This window comes from Alosa alosa, chromosome 18 (genome assembly GCF_017589495.1).
Source record: "Alosa alosa isolate M-15738 ecotype Scorff River chromosome 18, AALO_Geno_1.1, whole genome shotgun sequence".
NCBI lineage: Eukaryota > Metazoa > Chordata > Actinopteri > Clupeiformes > Clupeidae > Alosa > Alosa alosa.
Genome location: NC_063206.1, coordinates 12,756,628 through 12,775,256, shown reverse-complemented (window position 1 = coordinate 12,775,256; position 18,629 = coordinate 12,756,628). Strand labels below are relative to the sequence as shown.

Genomic DNA, 18,629 nt, shown 5'->3' with positions numbered 1-18,629 from the left:
ACACACACACACACACACACACACACACACACACACACACACACACACACTCACACTTTTTGTCTCTCTATGAGTGTATGTTCATATTTAAGTAATGTAAATTTCACCTCAGCAGGTCCTTTCAATATGGCAGGAATATACATATTGAGCGGCAAGGAGGGGGCATTTCTCTTTCCCTCCAATGAGGAATGAAGGCTTCTCCTCATCACTTGCTTGCAGGAATTCAGGGAGGACATTTGCCATCTTTTCAAAATAAGTTCTCCTAATAAAGCAGTTTGGAAAAAGATTCCAGGTCCAGGCACTCAGTAGGATGCAAAAAATGATCATTTATTATTAGGGGCTAAACCATTAAAAAAACACCTGTCGGCTCACCAGCCTTCATCAGGGTCAATGTTTACATATTTTTTGCACTGTGTCAGGAAGTGTATCTCTATTTACTACTGTGTTTAGGTCACAGTGGTGGCACAGTCAAGTGTCTTTCGGCAGCCATGTTTGTCTGTGCCTTCCTTCTTGAATTTCCCCTGGGGATCAATAAAGTATCTATCTATCTATCTATCTATCTATCTATCTACTTCTATGGCCAGGCTGTGTCCACAGTCTGTACTCAATGTGGTTCTCAAGTTTTTGTCTTGAATGTGTGTCAGGTAGGGTGCTAGTTTATATTCTCTGTTTAAGGCCAAATATAATTGCATTTTAGTTAGATTTTTTTGTTTGATTTTTGCAGTGGATTATGTAATTTTGTTTCATAGTTTTTGTAATTTTGTTTATCCTAATTTCAGTTTCTTTGGGATTCAGATGCTGCAGTGTCACTGGGGTGTTAGTGTGTGTGGAGTGGTCTGACAAGATCAAACTAAGGACCAGCTTAGTGAGGGGAAATATTTATTTGTTCATCTCCTCTGCTGAAGGGCTTTATAATGGAATGAGCAGAGGTCACTACATTTTTTTAGGTGTTTCCAGAATTTGAAAGTTTTTTTTCTGTATTTTTAGTATTAAAGAATATTGGCCTAGTTCAGCTCTGAATGCATTGTTTGTGGCACATCTGCACATCTATCTCACTTTTAAGATGATTTTGCAAAACTCTGTATGAAGGGTCTCAATAGTGTGCTTTTCCCATTTGTTGAAATCTTGGTTTGTAAGTGGGCCCCATACATCACTACCATAAAGGAGAGTCCAGGTTCAACCACTGATTCAGAGATTTTCAACCAGATTTTGATTGGGATTTCTACAGGGATCTGCTGTTTTATGGCATAGATGCGTGCCCTGTCTCTCAGATCATTCATGGCAACATTGTATTTCCATTTGAACTGATTTATAGGCCTAAATCAGTGTTTCTCAAAGTGTGGTCCGAGGACCACAGCTATCCCAAGTGGTCTGTGAGCAGACGTGGTAAAATATAATAAAGATGAGTTTTGCAATATTGAACCAACTTGTCCAAACAGTTCTGCAACATTGTCTATGTAGTGTAAATCATATGAATCTTCTGACATAATAAGCAAAGTGTAAAGACAATAAGCAAGGTGGTTCAGTAAGTAGGCCTATTGTGTAGGCTATTATACTGTTGAAGTAGGTGTAATCTTTTTTTTTTAGCTAGGTGGTCCGTGCGTTTCTTTTTTATTGGTTAAGAGGTCCTTCCTCTGAAAAAGTTTGAGAAACACTGGCCTAAATATTTGTAGTCATTTGTGTATGTATGTGTTCGTATTGTGAAATTATGTTTTTGTATATGAGATCTGTATCTCTTTTCAAATACCATTATTTTTTCTCTCTCTCTCTCTCTCTCTCTCTCTCTCTCTCTCTCTGTCTCTTTCATAGATGATCGCTCAGGTTGGCCAGGCTGCTACTGCTACTGCTACTGTCAGAAGTCACAACTACAGCGCAGCGCCCTGTGCTGTGAGGCCTCTCTAGGGCACAGCACAAATAGAGCACCATACTCTTTAGCTCTCACACCAGACAGACCCACCCACCCACACACTCACACTCACACACACACTTACATACCCCCCTGTCTGCTTGCACTGTCTGCTTCCTATACTTAGCCCTCCCAGCCACCTGCTACAGTGAGTGTTTAGTTAGTGTGTGTGTGTGTGTGTGTGTGTGTGTGTGTGTGTGTGTGTGTGTGTGTGTGTGTGTGTGTGTGTGTGTGTGTGTGTGTGTGTGTGTGTGTGTGTGTGTGTTTGTGTGTGGGAGGCCCTCGGACAGTGACTCATTAATTGTGCTTTCCAAGACGAAATCCAGCCTAATGTTCCTGCACCAGCCCAGAGGGGCCCCGGGCCAAGCCAAGTGGCTTTATTTTTAGCGCTGGTACATCTAAGCTCTGGACTCGCAGTCAACAAAAACATTTATCCACGGCGTGTCTGAAATTGAAACTTTTCTTTTTTTCTGAAGTTTGTGTATGTGTGTTTGTGTGTGCGGGTGTGTAGGGCAACCGACAACCTGGAGCTGTGACCGATCCCCACACACACACACACCCTCAGTGTTTCACTGGCTAAGTGCTACCCTGGCTACCCTTACTGTGTGAGAGACACACAGAGGCAGGGATATTATAGATGAAGAGAAGAGAAGGAGAGAGAGGGTAAAAGAGAGAGAGAGAGAGAGAGAGAAAGAGAGAGAGAGAGTGAGTGAGTGAGGGAGGGAGGTAGGGAGGGAGAAGGGCAGAGAAATTGCCTGTTTCACTCTAAATCTTTTAAAGCCCCTCTGTTGATCAGTCCAAGCGTGGGTAGGCTGACGAGGGCATGGGTTTGGAGGGTGGGGAGTGGGGGGGTTGTTTGGCAGGCAGGACGACTGGCCCAACATCCCACCAATGCCACACATCGACAGGGCCAGATACACCCCAGAGAACAGGCGGGCGGTGGGGGGGTCAGACACGCTGTAGTGGTGTGTTTGTCTGTGTGTGTGTGTGTGTGTATGTATGTGTGTGTGTGTGTGTGTGTGTGTGTGGTGGGGGGGATCTTGTGACCAATTGAGATGTCAACTCACATCTCTTCTCAAACAGAATAAAAAAATAAATAAATAACATTACATCCCTCTTTTCTTTTCCTTGTACTTTATTTCTTTATTTTTTCGACACGCATAAATTTATCAGAACGTGAAAAGGATTCAAATGTCGGGCGCTGGCCACGGTCCATGTCAGTGTGAGCCTGTCAGCTTGGCTTGCCTCCGCTGTGGTCAGCAGGCCTCTGCCAGCGAGTTCTTTTCCACTGGAGATGAGCTATTGTTTCTGGCTCGCCGTCTTGGACGCAGCTCGGTAGACGGCTACTACAGCACTGACTCCTTTGATGGAGGAGGTTTTTTTTTTCTTCTTCTGTGGGTCTCACTCGTGCTTGTGTTTGGAGCGCCGCTGCCTTTATGCCTTGGCGGCAGAGGCTTTTTCAGCGCCTCTTCATTTTAAAAAGCTCACATGAGCTGGGGAAGGGGGGCACTTGTTTTTTATTGTGACATGTGAAATGAAAGAAGCGTTCAGTAAAAGCAAATGAGAGCTTCTCCTCTCTTATTGTTCCACCTTGTCTTCACATTTTCAGACTTTTCTTTGGTTTTATGCGTGTGACTGTGTGTGTGTGTGTGTGTGTGTGTGTGTGTGTGTGTGTGTGTGTGTGTGTGTGTGTGTGTGTGTGTGTGTGAGTGTTGAGTGAGTGTAAGCATCTGTGTTTAACTGTGTGTGTGTGTGTGTGTGTGTGTGTGTGTGTGTGTGTGTGTGTGTGTGTGTGTGTGTGTGTGTGTGTGTGTGTGTGCGTGCACATGTGCGCACGTGTGTCTTTGTGTGTGTGTGTGTGTGTGTGTGTTTTGTTAAGAGAGACTTCCTGAGTCCCTCTCAGAGAGATAGGACTAAGGATGTTTTCTTAGACTTGCGTGACCCCTGACCCTTCCCCTCTATGTGACCTCTGCCACTCTGCACTTGGTTCAGAATGCCAGCGCTGTGGTGGGAACCCTGAGGATGGCCACCAGGTGCCTGCTGGGATTGTTTGGACTCTGGGCCCTTCATCCTCCTTCCCCTGACTCCCCCCCATCCTCCTCTTTCATATGTCTCTCTCTCTACCATCCTCTCCGCTGGAGAACAAAGACTGCTGCTGTCCTGGGTGTCAGGACTCTGACCGTCCACCTCGCTCTCTCTGTGTGTGTGTGTGTGTGTGTGTGTGTGTGTGTGTGTGTGTGTGTGTGTGTGTGTGTGTGTGTGTGTGTGTGTGTGTGTGTGTGTGTGTGTGTGTGTGTGTGTGTGTGTGTGTGTGTGTGTGTGTGTGTGTGTGTGTGTGTGTGTGTGTGTGTGAGTGTGTGTGTGTGGTTTGTTTGTTTTTAAAGATGTGAGAGTCATATGAATGAAGGGGTCTTGGCACCCTACCTTTGATGGTGTTCAAACTGGAGGTACACAGAAGAAACGTCAAGGAATCTTGAAATGTCTCTCCAGGTCAATAGAATCAATTGACTATATACAGTATAGCTATATATGTATAAATACACTTTAAACAGTACTCCTATATGCCTTAGTGAGAGGATTACGCTGCCAGTAGCAGTGGTATGTGATTAAAGGACTGGGCATTAAACATAAGCAGAGGCGTTTTGTGTTCCCTTGTGTAATGCCGCAATCAAATGGTCTCATGCCAAGACCATATAGGCTTTCAAGCTTCTCATCTTTCCTATCTTCTCTCTCTTTCTCTCTCTCTCTCTCTCTCTCGCTCTCGCTCTCTTGGCTAAAGCCCTTTCAGAGTGCTGCAGCTCTCTCTCTCTTTCTTCCTTTCTTTCTCTCTCTCTCTCTCTCTCTCTTTTTTCCTCTCAGAGCTGTGAAATGTCTTGCAGTATATACATAGTGAATGGACAGATGCCAAATGCAGCGGCCGAACCTCTTGCTGAGGAGAGACAGAGACCTTGTCACAAGTCATAAATCTGTAACGTGTCAGAAAATTGCCCCTAAACAGGCCCACGTTGTGCCCTCGTGCAGAAATCGAGTGGAATCCACCCCCCGCCACCAATCCCCCACCCCCCCCCACCACAACCCCTAAACCCCACTGGCCTGCAAAGAGAAGCCAAGAATGTACAGCATTAACAAACCAACTCAAGCATTTTTTTTTTAAATACACTTCCATGTCCATACCATTATCCATTTTTCCCGTCCAATTGCTCTGTTATGGTAATCGTCAGAAGCGCTCCATGGCGTAATTACTTACAGCTGACTTAAGAAAAGAATATTCTGTGCCCCCACGGTAGGGCTGACGGCTCTTTCTGCGCTATTAACCCCTTCCTGTTTATTAAGAGCTCGCCACTAATGCCAGCTCGGCTGCTTTGTGCTCAGCACGGCGGTCTTCATAGAGTGGCCACACCAGAAGGCAATTCTTCTTAGTTTACTTTTGCCTTGCCTAGCGCACATACACATGCATAGACACACATACATCACATACACACACACACATACATTCGCACAACCACCGACTCACATGCCCACATACACATATACATACATCTACACACTCCTACATCGCAATGCACACACACACACAAGCACCAGCTCACATATACACATGTACACAGTCACATATGCACACACACACACACACACACACACACACACACACACACACAAACACACAATACACATGTACACAGTCACATATGCACACACACACAAGCACCAGCTCACATATACACATGTACACAGTCACATATGCACACACACACAAGCACCAGCTCACATATACACATGTACACAGTCACATATGCACACACACACAAGCACCAGCTCACATATACACATGTACACAGTCACATATGCACACACACACAAGCACCAGCTCACATATACACATGTACACAGTCACATATGCACACACACACAAGCACCAGCTCACATATACACATGTACACAGTCACATATGCACACACACACAAGCACCAGCTCACATATACACATGTACACAGTCACATATGCACACACACACAAGCACCAGCTCACATATACACATGTACACAGTCACATATGCACACACACACAAGCACCAGCTCACATATACACATGTACACAGTCACATATGCACACACACACAAGCACCAGCTCACATATACACATGTACACAGTCACATATGCACACACAACCTACCAGAAACAATTCTTCTTAGTTTACTTTTGCCTTGCCTAAGCACATACACATGCATAGACACACATACATCACATACACACACACACACATACATTCGCACAACCACCGACTCACATGCCCACATACACATATACATACATGTACACACTCATATACGTACATGCACACACACACAAGCACCAGCTCACATATACACATGTACACAGTCACATATGCACACACACACACACACACACACACACACACACACACACACCTAAATTGCTGTGGGAGACTAATTATTTTGCTTAACCCAAACAAAGCGTTGGGCTTTCCTATCCCTCTCTCAGCACTTCATGCTAGCTCTAAGCCATCTCTGTCTGGACTTCATCTGTCACTGTTTTTCTTTCTTTCCTTCTTTCTCTCTTTTGTGTGTGTGTGTGTGTGTGTGTGTGTGTGTGTGTGTGTGTGTGTGTGTGCGTGTGTGTGTGTGTCCACCCAGAAGTGTAGGCATTGACAGGCTATTTATTTTCACTTTTCAAACTTATCCAGAGTGGCACTTCAAAATTATGTATTTCTTTTCTAATTGCTGCTATTTAACTGCATATGCTTCATACTGCGCTGTGGACGTTACATTACAAGTCAGTACTGAGTGGGTCAACTGCTCTAAGATCACACACATCAGGCTTTCTAAATAATATAATAGCCAAATTGTTGATCTAATGATATATTGGACTACATGTAATTGTTAACCTTGTGTCATTATAGCACGTGCACTGGGTAGAGCGAAGAACAAAAGTCACCTCTCCAACAGGCTCTTTAATTCCCCTCAGTCCTGGTGAAACCCTCTGTAAGAATATCACTAATTTTCTCCCTTTTTACATGGATCTCTCCTCTCCCATTTTCTCAATTGTAACCCTAACAATTGGGTATTCACACCAATTTGCTATTTAGAACAGTGCTAATAAGTCGCCGTTTTATTGCATTAAGTATTGTCAGTTCCACCTGGGCTGACATAGGCAGCCTTCACAGTTTGCGCTGGTGCGGCTCCTTTGATTCCAGTCATATATATCACCCCGCAATTATTGGGGCTAGCCTGGAAACTGTCAAGCATGACTGCGGCGTTATTGGAATTATTGCAATTACACACCGGTAATTGACCCGCTATCACCGAAGATGTTAAACTGTGTCTCGGCGCAGCCAAGTCCATGTTGAGCTCATTTCATTCCAATTCGCACACACTGCACATGGAACGACGGCGGCGGTTCGTTTTCTTTTCTTTTTTTCACATGCTGAGAGAGGACAGTGCATAGCACTCCAATGCACAGAGCCTCACGAACAAGGCCACACTAGCGGGATATATCGTCTACCATATAAGCTGATTCCTCTCCATAAAATGTGTAATATCCTTATTATACATAAGTATTATAATCTATTATTTAAACATTAAACTTGTATGCGATACTGTTAGAGCATACATGTTATATTGGCAGTCATTCACAGTTAAAACTATGACCAGTAGGAAAGTTAGATTACTATGTTTAAAAACTAAATAAATACAAACAAATGATGTTTATGCGTTTTTGAATAGCCCATAGATTTGAACCATAAATATTTTAAATATGTCTCCTATGTGTTGCACAGTGCTCGGCTATTATCTCTGTCTCCACAAAAGATGAGATGTCTTCTCAAATGGCATACACTGTCTATACGGGTATAGTGAATGTAGATAAAAGGACAGAATATTTAAAGTCCATTCACCTCTATTTTGTTTTATTGTGCTCTGCTTTCGAACATCTCTACTGGCTTAACCCAACATGACTATCATGAGCAACAGACTGCTGATTCTCACTCTCAGGCCAAGACGAAGAATGAGAGAGAGGGAGACGATGGGAGGGAGTGTAAAAGATGGAGAGAGTCCATTGGGATTGGGCACGGGGAAAGAGAGATAGAGAGAAAGAGAGAGAGAGAGAAAGAGAGAGAGAGGAGGGAGTGAGCCGCACAACCAATCAACAGCGGCTAACTCACATCTGAATTAAGCTGTGCAAAACAGGCCCCAGGGCTGGTTGCTAAGCAGTGAGATGGGCTCGCCGATTTCCACCGGGAGACAGAGGACAGCGAGAGCGCGTGTTTTTTCCCCTTCTTCTTCTTCTCTTTTTTTTCCTTCCTTCAGTCCGGCTGGGGGAAACAAGCACGACTCAGAGCAGGGAGGAGCGTACATCACCCCCCCCCCACACACACACACACCCCACCATCACCGCCCCCGTTTACAATAATGAGGCCTTGCACATGCAGCCAAATTTCACCCATGCGCCAGAGAAGAGCATGTGCGAGCGCCCGTGATAATTAAAACGCGCTCCAGAGCACCGCAGGTTAGGAAGCCACTCACCTCCCTGCGCCGCCTATGAAAGGCCCTATTTACAACCGCATAACATGCTACCCATGTTTGTAATTTTTTGTTTTGTGCCTTTTTTATATTGGCATCTACACAGTATTTTCTCTCCACTTTCACTCTCTCTCTCTCTTTTTATCTATCTCTCTCTCTATCTCTCTCTTTCTCTCTCTTCCTCTCTTTCACTGTTTCTGTCTGCTTGTCTCTCTCGCCCTCTGCTTTTTTTTACTTCTCAGATGCGGTTTATTATATTCAGCCGAGGTGTTACCGCAGTTCATTTCTCCTTGGTTGTTGTTATGGCCAAGGGGCCAAATTAAGGCTTTTGTGTGATCTGTCACCATGGCAATGTGTTGGTAAACTTGGGGCCCCATGAATGTGGAGGCTGCATTTGTGTCAGAAGACCACTTGAGCGTTGCTTGTGTTTTGGATAATTTTTTGCTCTCTCCGTCTCTCCCTCCCTCTTTCTCTTTTCTTCTATTTCTCTTTCTACTCGTCTTCTTCTCTTTCAAAAACGAATGTGTGCAGGGGAGGGGAGAGAGATGTGAGCTTTTTCGAGGAAGCTTAATCGACCCCAGGTTTTAGTGGGTTGAGGGGCATAACAAAGCCACCTCTGTTGGTCTGTCAACAAACACTTACCGCTAAGAAAAGACGTCTGAGGCTTGCACACACGGGGCTAAGGAAAGGCTCGCCTTTGTGTCCATGTGCATGCCAAGCACCATTTTTTTTCTTTCCACATCTTTATTTTTTTGCTCTCTCTCTCAGTGTGGATATAATGACCGATATTTAAGGATTTTTTTTTTGCATTACCACCCACTATTTTGACAGCGGCCCGAGCAGTAGGCACCGATTCTCCCTCAGCCTGTCTAATGGCACATGCTTAATCAGCTTCCCCACTCATTCCGTGGAACCTCCCTGTCATTTGCAAGTAGCCACATTCGCAGTGTAAACACGGCGTCCACTAACCATTCGCCATGGACAGGCAGCTAAGGTTTCCGCATTATGCAGGGAAATCAGGAGCCCGAGCACTGTCAGTGACACATCCGGCTTCTCGCCAAATTTGAGGGTAATAGATCCAGACACCGAGCTGCGGTCAAGCAAAACGCTGCGAAGCAAGTCAACCTTTCTTTAAGCGAACGAGGGAGAGAGAAAACCCAACGCCCATTATGCTTTAAAAAAAACCCTAAGCATTCTCTTTTTGCCCGGTCCAAATGCCTTCGAGTTACACTCTGTCAATCATTCTGTGGAAAACAGCTGGTCGCTGAGATGTAATGTAAGTAAGAGAGGGGAAAAATAGTGTTTTAATGATTTACATGCCAAAAACACATTAAAAATTCAAATAGTAGCTACTTCAATCAAAGTAGTGACCAGTGGATTTATCCATCCACTTATCCATCTGTCCATTCCCCTATATCTCACATTGGTGGTGGATGAGGTGAGGTTTCCCCAACATAATCGTAAAGTGCATTGTGTATCTACAGTAGATACAATGCTATGTAGCTATCATAACCATCATTGCAACGAGTTCATCTCCTGCTTTCATAGAATATAGTTTGGCATTTGCCTTTTGCATGTGTTCATTGTCAGTGCTAAATAGGATTTTTGCTACACAGTTATGCACTTATATACTATATATATATATACCTGTATACATACAGTACTATACTGTATGTCACAACCAGACAGGAAAATTATGATTTTTATAGAAATAAATCCATTAATTTCTATATAGCAGATTGTATGAGCTAATTTATTATTTCATCAATGTCAACATTTATCAAAATATCTACTATAAATGAAAGAAATTAAAACAGCAATTAAAAAATGAGTTAAAATGACAGTATTTCTAGTAGCCATCATATTAACGCAATTAACTTCTGCCAAAGATTTAAACTCAAGCAATTTCTCTTATTTAACATATTAGAGAAGGCCAGAGGTGCATGCTCACTCATATCAATGCTGCCTAATTAGTCTAAAACAAAATCAAAGTAGCCAGCTATCTGGCCATTGTACAAATGGGGCTCATCTCTAAATTTAATTATGCATTGGCTTTAATAAAATCCCATTTCAGATGAAAAGACTAGTTAATAACGCTCGCACACAGCACACACATCTTAATCATCATTCTGCTCCTGTGGCACCAGGTCATTTCAAAGCAATTGCACCACTGGTGACTGGCAGCTCAAGGTTGTTTTTTGGAGCTGAGGCATCACCCTATCAGGATCATCAGGGACATGTATGAATCAGTCACTTGCCCAACAGTAGACCCAATGATTCGCACTGTGGGCCAAAACTAACCTCTGCATGGAATCAGTGTTTGTATAGCTTCAACTGGACTATTTTCACAGTGAAGAATTACATGGAAGCAAGGAGTTTAAAAGTAGCGAGATGACTACCTAAGAAACCTTGCAAACATCATCCAGAACCTTCTTACCACTGCTAGAAGCTCTGTTAACATGCCTATGGCATATGCTAACATGTCTATTGGCAATGTAGTCAGCAATGTTTGATTTTTATTTATTTTTTGCAGTGGGCTCCAGCCTGGAACACAGAACTGCATAGTGCATATCCTGGATGGCAGGTGGGAATGACACATACTGTATTTGTTTGTCCTTCACATGACCATACCATCAAAAGGAATTTGAAGATGATACCAAATCTTGTTGCCTGATAAAAGCGAATCTCAAAAAGTGGCTAATTTTTGCAGAGTGTTGCTTTAGTGTGTGTTTGCCATAACACTGATGATACATTATCATTCTTGTTAAAAAACAACAGCACTCAGTACAGACATATTTGTCTCTTAATTTGGCCATGGCATCAAAAAATACCTCAGCTCGATACAGAAGTTACTCTCCTGGAGCATTTTTGCACATTTTAATGAATTCTGTCACGCCTGTGAGTGACCTTTCCTGTGAGCTTCAGAGAGCATAATTAGGCTAGACCAGTGTACCCTCAGGGGGACCATGACCAGCACAAACAGTGTCCATACGGACAGCTTTGTGTCCACATTACGGGGCCATCATAACAAGCTCCGGCCACATTGCCCTGATCAGCCAATCAGATGCGCTTTTCCGCCCAGTTCCCCAGGTTAACCTCTGTATAATTGGTCACAGGTGAGTTCTTCATGTGCTTGTGTTGGAATGCTGATGAGCATCGGTGCACCGGCCCCGGTGATTTCAGGTGATGAGGAAGGTTCCGGAAAGGCGCTGGGGTCACGGCTTATCTTTAGGGGAAGCCAGTCCCTGACCCCGATCCTTATTTTTCTTTATTTTCCCATCTTTGGGAACAGGCAGGTAAACACGGACCTTTGTGTGGGCCGGTGTGTGTTTCTCATTTGTGTGGGTAGATAATGAGCCAGTGTTAAGGCCTCCTTTTTTATCCTCCGCTCTGAAAGGCCCTCACCGAGGGACGCATTGTGTATTGATGAACGTGCCCGGGAAATGAATTGACGTTTATCGGTTCAGGACGGTGTGGGCTTTGGTCTGGATGTGTGTTTGCGCAGCGTCTGTGAACTCCAGATTCCTGGTCTGTTGCTGTTTCTCTTGGCTCGGACCGTTGGACAATGGCTGGAGAGTAAGGTGGCCATTTTTCACCGAGACAAATTCTTTCCTATAATTCCAAGATGGAAAGCTGAAGGGAAGAGAGAGAGAGAGAGAGGGAAAGAAAGACGTGTCAAGGAGTTAAAAAGGAAAACGACAGCATGGAGCAAGACGAAAGGGAAAAAAAATTCACCTCAGGCCACCCTAGGTCTCCCACAGATTGGAGAGAGAGAAATATAGAGGCCAAGGGGACACACTGAGGAGGAAAAAAAGAATGAAAAAGACATGAAATAGAGAGCAAAAGAGAGGGAGGGAGAGAGATGGAGAGAGAGAGAGATACTCCCCTTCTGGTTGGCCTAATACTTGCTTCCTTGGCCTGCCTCTCACTATCCATTAACACTAATGCTCACCCTCAGCTCAGCCTCGACCTGTGCTCTCTCTCTCCCTCTCCCTCCCTCCCACTCTGCGGGCCCCGCGTGCGTGGATGCCTTAAGCAGATGTGCGGTGGCGGGGTCCGGGCAGGCCAGGACAGGCCCTGTCTCCTGTCTCTCCCCCCTGCCTGATGGAGGGCTCCTCTGCCGCACTCCTCGGAGCCGCTCCAGCCCACCCATCCACAGCGGCGAGCATAAATTAAACAAAGGCCAGTTATGGAGTTGTCCTCGCCGATGAAATATTGATTCACACAACCGTAACCCCCACACACACACACACACACACACACACACCACTGCTCCCGTCCACCATCACGTCCACCACCACCACCACCTTTTTTCCCATCCTCCCTTGCTTCCATTCTTCCTTTGCGTTGAGCGTATGTTTACGAGCTGATTGGCTTCTCTCTTTATGCGCTGTAGTAACAGTTAAAGTTATGGGTCATTTGGCTCGGCGTGGCCTTTTGGTCAAACGAGCGGGAATGTGTATTTTGTTTGCGTTGCTTGACTGGGTTATTGCTAAACAATCTGACGCGGACCTCAGTGAGACCTGTGCATTTTTTTTTGCTAAATCAGCCACGGGCCTGCAAGCCTGGCTCAGGGAGAGAGAGAGAGAGAGAGAGAGAGAGAGAGAGAGAGAGAGAGAGCAGCACTGGAGCCAAGATGGCGGCCAGGAAGAAAGCAACTGCCCTCCGCTCCCCTCCAGCGTGATGTGCCACAGCAGCACCAGCAGTAGCAGCGGAGGTGGCAGCGGAAGCTTCGTCCACAGCGGGCCGAGCACATGGGTGGGTCTGTCTCCTGACAGAGGGTTGCTGTTGGTCACTTATCTTTTTAATTAGCTTTTCACTTCTTCGCCGCCACCGACCGCCTCCTCCCTCGCTCCTCTCCGCGGCTCCGGTGACAGATCTGTGCCCGCTGCCCGGCGTGGCGGGGGCATTGTTTTCCCCACGTAGCTGCGGATAATTAATATACCTGCACCATACATATTTCATGCTGTTTGCCTCAAAGGGGGAGAGGGAGGAGAGAGAGAGAGAGAGAGAGAGAAAAGACAAGAAAAAGAGAGAGCTTAAGAGAGAAATAGAGAGAGAGAAAGAGAGGAGGAATGTTGTGAAAAAAAATCTGAGAGATTAATTAAAAGGAAGCAAGGAAGAGGGAAGTGTCTCCAGGACCGGAGCCAGGAGGCTGCAGGATGCGGTGGGCTTCATTTAAATAAGGGACCCTGGTGTCGGGCGGCTCAGTGCGGCACTGCCGCGGTGTGAAGGATAACTGGCCCTGTATTAGGTATTAGGGGGGGACGCACCATCTATTCTCCCACTGTACATTATTTGTATTCAAGGTTTTTGAAATGACATTGCAATCTGATGATGCACCAGCCCATTATATTGTCTAGCAGGACAAATATCCCGGCGTTTTCTCTGTAGAACTAACACAATTTTTCCATGTCAGAGGTGGGTAATATCCCCGCGGTCCAGGAGGCTGCGGGTGCATAAGGAATGATGCCATTAATCCTCCTGGGCAATCTCCTGGTCTGATTATTAGGGAAATAAATTTGCATGCTGCACATGAACCAGGTGAAGCACTGAAGGCGCAAATTATATTTCCTAACAGCAAGGTGGGGAAGGGAGCTGCATTGCACCCTGCCTGTACCCCTGCCGCCCCTTTGCACACACACACACACACACACACACACACACACACACACACACACACTAAAAACATATCACACAACACACACACACACACGCATACACACCTCCTGCTGTCCTGAAAACTGTATTTCTATTCATTACCTGGCGAGGGGGAGAGTCCCGGGTCCCTGTGTAAGTTGTGTGCGGAGTGTGATGTCTCCCTGGCTGGGCTGCGGCTGGGAAGCTCCCAGGAGCGGCGGCGGCAATCACAACTTACAAATCACACGAGTAATTGGGAGGAGAAAGATGCACCGAGTTGGGTTGGGTGTGTGTGTGTGTGAGTGTGTGTGGTGGGGGGTGTATGTGTAAGTGTGTGCGTGTGTTTTGTGTGTATGTGAGTGTGTGTGTGTGCCACAGACCCCCCATGAAGGCAGAAGCTGCCTGACGTTAGGGAAAGAAATCTAGAGATATAAAAGAGGTGGGTGGGCAGGGATGGGGGTAGTCATCAGAGTGGCGCCTGTGACACCCTGTTGTATCCACTCCATGCCTTTATCCTGCTCTCTCCTTTTTTAATTTCCTCTCTCTCTCTTTCTTTTTCTTTCTCTCTCTCTCTCCTCTCTCTCTCTCTCTCTCTCTACTGGGCACTCAGATGGGCTTCACGCGTGGGCACCAACAAAGGGAGGGGCGGTGGGTAGACAGGTAGACGAGCAGGCTGATGTTGTGTGTGTGTGTGTGTGTGTGTGTGTGTGTGTGTGTGTTAGTGCCCACCGCCCTTGCCCGCCGCGTGCTGTGGAGCGCTCGCTCTTGTGTGCTCGTTGACCCCGTACGTAATGGCCCATAAAGGCGGGACTTAATGGGCTGGTCAGTGGTGTCAAGTTCATTTTTTAATGTCCTCTTCATGGATGAAGTCTTCCCTCCACTTCTTCCTCTGGGCGCACACATGGGCACTGTCAGCGGCTGTCTCCCTCCCTTTACCCGCCCGCACGCCTGCCCATCCGCCTGTCTTTTCCAGCCCGCTGCCACCCTGATATCCTTTCAAATCGCACACTTTAAAAAAAAAAAAAAAAAAAAAAAATGAATACCCACCATGCCGATTTTGAAGAAAGCATTCACGGCTTGCCGTCAGTCTGTCCGATGCGCTGATCGGCCTGGATGTCCAGATGTAATGCCGTCGGACGCATGGCAAGGAGGGCATGCGGGTCCCCTGACAGTGAATGTGTCCATTCGGGGATTTCTGTGCTTACTGAATGGGTAGTCTTTGTTAAATACCCCATGAAGCTCAGAGACACTCATCCTCCCAGAATGGAAACACGACTCTGAGTTCCCTATGCTGGTCCAGCAAGACAGACTCGCACTGAACCATACAATGGACATTATTATACACTCACCATAGGGACAGAGAGAGGCTATCATTCACAGTGTGTCATGTGGATGTTTGTTCCAAACCTCATGGAAAGTAGGTAATTGTGTTTTTGTGCAATGCAAAGAAAGCAAATATTTTCTTTTCATCTATTTTTTTTTTTTTTGGTGGACGGAGTCATCATTAATGTTTGATGAAGCGGAACTGGTCAAGCTTTGCTCCTCAGCCAGGCAATTAAGAGGTTTGTCTAAAAGGCTTCAAAATAGCAACCACTTGGAAGCCTTTTAATCATCAGAACACTGCTTCTTATTCTCAGGCTTTTTGCCCGCCTTTTTTGTAGTCTTCCTCCTCTTATTCTTCCTCTTCCTCTTCACTTCCTCTGCAGTATGCCAGCATAATGAGCATGCCTTCAAGGACTCAGACATTTCCCCCCGCGGCACTACATTTCCCAGCAGTCAGCAATAATAATAATAATAATAATAATAATAATAATAATAATAATAACAAAAACAATAACAATAATTCATGTTTTGTGCATTATTTTACTATGAAAGTCTGCTGGCCTTGAGAGTGATACTGATTGTTGTTGATTTCTCTCTCTCTCTCTCTCTCTTCTGTGAAGGTGAGCTGATTTCCCTGTTGGGCAGCTGCTTTAAATGAGGTGTGCTCAGTGCAAACAGAAGCCAATGCCTCTCCAACAGGACACTATATTACTGAACCCGCCGAGTCAGGCAGGAGCCCCACGCCTGACCATCATTTAAACCCTCTCCATTTGGGTGAGAGAGAGAGGGAGAGAGATAGAGAGAGAGAGGGATGGATGGAGAGAGAGAGAGAGATGCCCCCAGGACATAGGCCTAGACTGCCTCTCAGTGGGTGGAGGTAAAGCGGAGGAAATCAAGCAGCTCGTCTCCGAGCAGCATCTCTTAACCTGCACATCATCACACTCCATCTATCTCCCTCTGTCTGCACTGCCCACTGTGTGTGAGAGAATGTGTTTCTCTCTGTGTGTGTGTGTGTGTGTGTGTGTGTGTGTGTGTGTGTGTGTACTATTTACATTTGCATTCGTTCTTTCTTTTGGCTACTATCTCTCTGTATGTTCAAAACCCCCAAAATGCTCCATGCAAGTTAATAAACAAATAAATAAACTAGATGTATATGACCGCCGCCCAGTCCAGCACATTTTTTCCACAAAAATAAATCACGCTGAAAGGCCTATATGATTCTAACTGTCTCACTAAATTGCATTATCCACACTCAATTCTCACTGGTATCTGCTAGACAACAAGTACCAAAACATGATTAGTTCATAGATTTCACATGTAAAATTAATTTTATACAACCCCACCCCCCATCTTGCCTGTTCATAATTCTGAGAAATTCTTGAATTGTGTGCATGTGTGCGTGTACACGTTTATGTTTATGTGTGTGGGTGTGTGGGTGTGTGTGTGTGTGTGTGTGTGTGTGTGCGTGCTTGTGTGTTTGCCTGCGTATGTGTGTTTGTGCATGTGCATGCATGCGTGCATATGTCTACTGTGTGAGTATGTGTCATACGTATGATTACTGTGAATGTATGTGTGTGCGTGTGTATCTGTTTATGCACATGTGTGCACATGGAATGGGTTAACATGACCCCTGGAGGAAAACATACAGAAAAAATTGGTCATCCTAGGCCCTACGGTTCTCAAGATATTCACATAAAACTGTGTCTGCCCTACCCTCCTTTCGGGGGGTCCAGTACAGCAGGGGGCTACAGATCAAAACGAAAAACGATGGTTCCATGCTATCCATGTGGGGTTACATGCCCACCAAGTTTCGTGTACCCCGGTCTTTCAGTGTCCTGGGAATCCTTGTTGGTGTATGGTCACTAAATGTACACATAAATTATTTTATTGTAAGGCCCCCCATGAACGAAAGTTCACAAAACTTGACATGCATTCGGAGGGTGTCATAATGATCCTACACTTTCAATTTCGTGCAGTTTTGACCATGTCAGCCAGAGATATTGTGATGAAAACACCACATTTTTTGCTTTTTAATTTTTAACTAGGTGGCGCTATACATGAAATAAGTGGTAATGGGATGGGTTGACATGCCCCCTTAAGACCAACCTACAAAAAAAAGGTGGACCTCCTAGGCCCTACGGTTCTCGAGATATTCACAGAAAACTGTCTCCGGCCACCTACAGGCCAGTTGGTGTATAGTAACATAAATTAATTTATTGTGTGGCCCCCCATGAACGGAATTCCACGAAACTTGGCGTGCATTCAGAGGGTGTCATAATGATCCTACACTTCCAATTTCGTGCAGTTTTGACTATGTTAGGTCACAGATACCTACGATTACAACACCTCATTTTACTTTTTGTGTTTAACTAGGTGGCGCTATACATGAAATGAGTGGTTATGGAATGGGTTGACATGGCCCCTTGAGATCAACATACAAAAAAAATGGTCCTCCTAAACCTTACGGTTCTAGAGATATTCACAGAAAACTGTGTCTGCCCTACCCTCCTTTCGGGGGGTGCAGTCCAGCGGGGGGGCTACAGATCAAAACAAAAAACGATGGTTCCATGCTATCCATATGGGGTTACATGCCCACCAAGTTTCGTGTACCCCGGTCTTTCAGTGTCCCGGGAATCCTTGACGGAAATTTGGACATGCGAAAAAGAAAAAAAAAAAAAAAAAGAAAGAAAAAAAAAAATCTGACTAAACCTATAATGAATAAAATAATAATGAATAAAATATCAAATGTAGGACTTGACAGAATAGGACAGAATGACCCAATAACCATATGGTCCACCAATGTTAGAGCCTTATTAGACACCCGTAATCAGTGTTACAAACTGTAATCCTTGAATAAAAATAACCTCTAACAAAACCAGCACTTCAGCGGGTTCACTTAAATAACTCTTCTCTCTAATTGAGTATATGCCACTGTATACTGAATATGAATTACAGTACACTCAAAGTGTTCAAAGGCATCCGTATAAGGGATTAGCCTGAACTGTTCTAAGACAAGTTCATTGTAATGGCCACCCCCTGTGGTGCAGCAGGCGGTTCAAAAGGCCCTCAGGTCAGCCACTGATCTGTCTTTCTGTGTTGGCCCCACGGATTTGTGTCGCTCTCGAAAAAAGAAACAAACAGGAAACGGGACACGGCGTGAGGTCGCCCCGCTCCAAGGTGGCGAGATTTATGTGAACGGCTGCGGTGGCGACGGCGGCACC

General features: G+C 45.2%; 1 long non-coding RNA gene across 3 annotated transcripts in view; it reads left to right on the top strand.

Moving 5' to 3' along the window:
* The window catches only part of LOC125311702, a 179,144-nt gene extending 162,986 nt beyond the window's left edge, over positions 1 to 16,158 (top strand). For all 3 annotated transcript variants that reach the window (XR_007196513.1, XR_007196512.1, XR_007196515.1), the window contains one exon: positions 16,029 to 16,158. This is a non-coding gene — a long non-coding RNA (uncharacterized LOC125311702). The remainder of the gene's footprint in view (positions 1 to 16,028) is intronic.
* The last annotated feature ends 2,471 nt before the right edge of the window (positions 16,159 to 18,629 follow it).